General features: G+C 36.0%; 1 pseudogene across 1 annotated transcript; it reads right to left on the minus strand.

Annotated features, from left to right (window-relative positions):
• Positions 1–4,625: 4,625 nt before the first annotated feature.
• Positions 4,626–5,649, minus strand: LOC308355905 (proliferating cell nuclear antigen-like; annotated as a pseudogene). The gene is made up of 2 exons: positions 5,540–5,649; positions 4,626–5,163 (listed from the first exon to the last, which is right to left on the minus strand). The product of its transcript is annotated as a proliferating cell nuclear antigen-like (transcript).
• Positions 5,650–5,939: the final 290 nt, after the last annotated feature.

Raw genomic sequence — 5,939 nt, forward strand, 5'->3', positions numbered from 1 at the left:
CTTCAGAAAATTAGACACAAAATCTATTTTACTGGAAGATAAATACAAAAATAAAAGAATTAAGGATATTTCAGTGTAAATCACTTTCTTAATGTTTATTTCAAAGAAGGTTATTTATTATCTGCTTGGAAATACACACTTCTACCCTGAAAGAAATGGATATGTTGACATATGAGAGAACTATTATCTCTTGAAAGACTATAGACATTATGGTAATCTATCCTCTGGTAGTTATCATATTACTTTAATACTATGTAGATATTAAAGAAGTTTTATTATTTCTATACATAAATTTAGATGTCAATTAAAGTTCTGCAAACTCAAGCCTTCATATAACTTATGATTCTTTTAAACATAATTTTCTCAAGTACTTTTCTCAAAGATACTATGGTTGTAGCAACTGTTTCCTAATACAAAGTTCATTGATTATCACTTAACTATTTCTTGATAACTGTAATTATTTTCAATATAAATTTATATATAATACTTCAGTGTTTTCAGGGTATATTAACATATATCACTATTTGTCCAAGCATTGATTACTTTCAGATTGTTGTTTTTTGGTATTTTCTCTGATTTTACTTTCTACCTCACCATTATTTGTCAAGAAGTGCTTATTAAATACTTGCTTACACTTAATATATTTCAAGTGATTTATATTGGGTACTGGAAAGAAAAATGTAAATTAAATGTGTCCTCTATTTTTATGTAGCTTTATCTGTCTATTATCTATTTTACTATCTATCAATCATCTCTCTATCATATATGTTGAGCCTGAGCTCTACTTTTCTAACTAAAATATTGTGAATATTTAGGCATGACTATTAGGACAATAGTTTTTGTTATCTACTATTTATTATATTCAATCACCCTATGCTCTTGATTCCTCCCTGCTCTAGTTAGTAGAACAAAATTTGATTTAAATAGTGAAATGCTACTATATAACAGAAAGTGAGTGAATCTGTGCAGGTTATTGGGTGGCACATTGATAAGATATAATGCTATTTGAGGCAATACCAAATTTAATGATTTCATATTTTTGGTAACACAAATATTTAACTAAATTACAATTTATTTATTTTAAAATAGAAAATATGAGAAATGTCATCAGATAATCATGGTAAAAGTCAATGCACAGAAATCAGTTGCTTTCTTACACACTAACAATGAAAATATAGAAAAGGAAATTAGAGAATCAATTCTACATAATATAGCACCAAGAATCATAAGATACCTGAGAATAAACCCACCAAGAAGTAAAGGATCTGTACTCAAGGAACTACAGAACACTCATGAAAGAAACTTAAGACACAAAAAGATGGAAGAGCATTCCGTGCTCATGGATCGGAAGAATAAACATTGTCAAAATGTCTATACTGCCCAGCGCAATCTATACTTTGAATGCCATCCTGATCAAAATTCCACCGACATTTTTCAAAGAGCTGGAACAAACAATCCTAAAATTTGTATGGAACCAAAGAGACCCCAAATTGTTAAGGAAATGTTGAAAAAGAAAAATAAAACTAAGGGCATCACGTTGCCTAATTTCAAGCTTTACTACAAAGCTGTGATCACCAAGAGAGCATGGTACTGGCACAAAAACAGACACATAGACCAGTGGAAGAGAGTAGAGAGCCCAGATCTGGACCCTCAACTCTATGGTCAAATAATCTTTGACAAAGCAGGAAAAAAATATACAGTGGGAAAAAGACAGTCTCTTCAATAAATGGTGCTGGGAAAATTGGACAGCTATGTGTAGAGGAATGGAACTTGACCATTCTCTTACAGCATACACAAAGATAAACTCAAAATGGATAAAAAGACTTCAACATGAGGCAGAATTCTATCAAAATCCTAGAGAAGAACATAGGCAGTAACCTCTTACACATCAGCCACAGCAACTTCTTTCAAGACATGTCTCCAAAGACAAAGGAAACCAAAGCGAAAATGAACTTTTGGGACTTCGTCAAGATCAAAAGCTTCTGCACAGCAAAGGAAACAGTCGACAAAACAAAGAGGCAACACACGGAATGGGAGAAGATATTCTCAAACAACACCACAGACAAAGGGCTGATATCCAAGATCTATAAAGAACACCTCAAACTCAACACATACAAAACAGATAATCACATAAAAAATGGGCAGAAGACATGAACAGACACTTCTCCAAAGAAGACATACAAATGGCTGACAGACACATGAAAAAATGTTCATCATCATTAGCCATCAGGGAGATTCAAATCAAAACCACATCAAGATACCACCTTACACCAGTTAGAATGGCCAAAATTAACAAGACAGTAAACAACAAGTGTTAGAGAGGATGTGGAGAAAGGGGAACCCTCTTACACTGTTGGTGAGAATGCAAGTTGGTGCAGCCATTTTGGAAAACAGTGTGGAGATTCCTTAAGAAGTTAAAAATAGAGCTATCTTATGACCCTGCAATTGCACTACTGGGTATTTACCCCAAAGATACAGATGTAGTGCAAAGAAGGGCCATCTGTGCACCAATGTTCATAGCAGCAATGGTCATGGTCGCCAAACTGTGGAAAGAAACAAGATATCCTTCAACAGATGAATGGAGAAAGAAGATATGGTCCATATATACAATGGAGTATTATGCCTCCATCAGAAAGGATGAATACCCAACTTTTGTATCAACATGGATGGGACTGGAAGAGATTATGCTGAGTGAAATAAGTCAAGCAGAGAGAGTCAATTATCATAGGTTTCACTTACTTGTGGAGCATAAGGAATAACATGGAGGACATCGGGAGATGGAGAGGAGAAGTGAGTTGGGGGAAATTGGAGGGGGAGACAAACCATGAAAGACTGTGGACTCTGAGAAACAAACTGAAGGTTTTGGAGGGGAGGGGTGTAGGGGGTTGGGTGAGCCTGGTGGTGGGTATTATGGAGGGCATGTATTGCATGGAGCACTGGGTGTGGTGCATAAACAATGAATGCTGGAACACTGAAAAAAAAATGAAAAAGAATCAAGTCTACAGATACTTGATAATAAAATAAACATGTATGTATTAAACAGCTCACCATGTACCTTCAGATTGCACTAAGATTTTCTGTGCTCCCAACAGAGGGAATACAGTCAATGATATTGTAATAGTGTTGTGTGGTGACAGATAGTAGCTACACTGTGGTGAGCATAGGATAATGTATAGGAATATTGAATAACTATATTGTATACGTGAAACTAATATAACATTGTGTGCTAGCTATACTTGTAAAAAATTAAAAAACACAAAATTTAAAAATATATTTTAAAAATAAAGCAAACCCCCCCAAAAAAGAAGTGTTTCCATAACTTATCTCATTGAAACATTAATAATCCCATGATTTGGGGACTTACATTAACTACATTTTATAGATAAGGAATGTAAGGCTCAATGATATAATTAACTTGCCCAAAATCATAAAGCAAATAAGTGGTTGAGCCATGATTCATACTCAAGAACTACAATTCAAGAATCTACATTTTAACCATTGCTTGATATTGCCTCCCATTACCTCTCTTATAATGTCTCCTCAGAAACATATATAAGAGTGACTTATAGCATGATATTGTGTTGGTCAGTTTTAAGCCAAAATTTGTGCTATGTTTTAGTTCTGTGACACTCTCAGGAGATATTAAGTCTTCTAAGACCATTTGTCACAATATTAAATGGCTTCCATCCTCTTTAGAATATGAAACTAATCCCTGGTCCGTATTTTTTTGAACACTGGCTTATCGCAATGCTAGTCTTCTAAAGCCCACACAGCTCTGGGTACATAAAGCTTCTGAAAAAATTGTTAGTTTTTGCTAACAAATTGACAAAATAATGAAACATATAGGATTTGGTCTACTCTCCTGTTCATTTCTTTTTCTGAGAGAGAGAGAGTAAGACAAGTAGGGGGGTGGAGGGGAGGGGGAGAGGTAGAGAGAGAGAGAGAATCTTAAGTAGGCTCCATGCCCAACACAAAGTCCATGATCTCAGGACCCACCTCAAGATCATGACTTGAGAGGAAATCAAGAGTTAGGCATTTAACCAAGTGATCCCCCTAGGTAACATTTCCCTGTCCATTTTTTGAACTCAAGTTAGAATATCAGAATAAGTTTGGCATATGAATCTCCCAAAATATCTTGTCACCTACCATATTGGAAATACTTCTTATTGCTATATCTCATGTATTTATATCAGACTACTCTAGATAGAAAAAATAAGCACATTTATATGATATAGTAGTTTGAACTGAATTCCCTAGGGTACTTGCGACAGTCATGGTCCAAATCAAGGCAACGTCTTGGGATGATTAAGATTCGATTAACTTTTATTTAAATTGAAAAAAAGTTTGTTAAAACAATATTTAGAGTCAAAACACTTTTTCTATGAAAATCATGAGTCTATGTAGGTAAGGCAGAAATATTTCTAGGTTAACAAAACCAGACTTGACTTTGGACTTTATTCTTTAAGTAATAAAGAATGGAGGGAAAAAATAGGTTATTTATAGAAACTGTCTGTGTATGTACTCAGAGGTATGAATTTGGTGACAGAAAAGACTCAAGAACATGTTAGCATCTCAGAAGCAGTTCTCAAAAAGCTTAATTTTATTTTCTTGGATTTTAAGAATGCCTAAGATCCTTCTTCATCCTCCATCTTGGGAGCCAAGTAGTACTTTAAATGTCTCATATCAGCAATTTTATACAGTACAAAAAGGAGTACATCTGCAGACACACTGTTACTGGCAGGAGAGAGGAGATCAGCTTTTGTAAATTTCAGGTATCTCAGTGCAAAAGTTAGTGGAACTGGCTCATTCATCCCAATGGCAACAGGTTTTTCCTTTTTACCTACATTACTTGTTCATGACAACATAATATTTCGATTTCCTAGTTCTCCACTGGTGTAAAATTTCACTCTGTCTTTCACACAGGAAAATACAACAGCATCTCCAGTATGACTGAGATGACAGCATAGGCATGCAAATTCATTGGAAGGCATCTTTACTACACAGCTATACTCTTGTTCTGAAATTCCAGGTTGTTCAACATCTAAATCCACAACCTTCATTTCATAGTCTGAAAACTTTTCTTGATTTGGTGCTTCAAATACTACCGCCATGATGTCCACATTATCTTTGGCCCTTAGTATAATGATGTCTTCACTGACTGCACTGTATTTTGGACATCATGATGAGATTCCAACCCACAGGGGCGCCTGAGTGGCTCAGTTGTTAAGCGTCTGCCTTCGGTTCCGGTCATGATCCGAGGGTCCTGGAATCAAGCCCCGCACGGGGCTCCCTGCTCAGCTGGAAGCCTGCTTCTCCCTCTCCCACTCCCCCTGCTTGTGTTTCCTCTCTCACTGTGTCTCTCTCTGTCAAATAAAATAAATAAAATCTCTAAAAAAAAAAAAAAAGAAAGAAAAAGAAAAGAAAAGAAAAAAATTCCAACCCACAGCCAAGTTGTGGCACTAGCAGTTCATGTAGAAGGAAACCCTCAGAGCTCAGGATGAGCTGCAGTAGAGTAAAGTGGGAGGGGTCCATGCTCTACAGGTTTATGATGCTGGAGCTTATGTCCCAGCAGTCCTCATTGTTGAGATCTTTAAGGGCTTCTAGCAGCTTTTTCAGGATAGAACCCTGGACCAGATGTGCCTGGAACATGGTGGCAGAGTCTCAAGGATGAGGCTACAGGTGGAGGTAAGGAGAAAGTAGGTAGAAGTAAGGAGGAAATCATAGCCAGCTCGGTGTCTTTGGATAAGAGTGAGCCAGATAACACCGGATTGAAAGTCTGAGAGCTAGGAAGATCACCAAAAATGGTAATTTTTTAATTTGTTTGATTAATGCCTCTAGTGGCTAGCATTTAAAAACTATTCATGGTTGACATTATGTCAACTTAAGTGTCTTATTTTCATTTCGTTGAGATTCATCTAACTCAGCATGAACACTAAGGC

This window comes from Martes martes, assembly GCF_963455335.1.
Source record: "Martes martes genome assembly, chromosome: 15".
Taxonomy (NCBI): Eukaryota; Metazoa; Chordata; class Mammalia; order Carnivora; family Mustelidae; genus Martes; species Martes martes.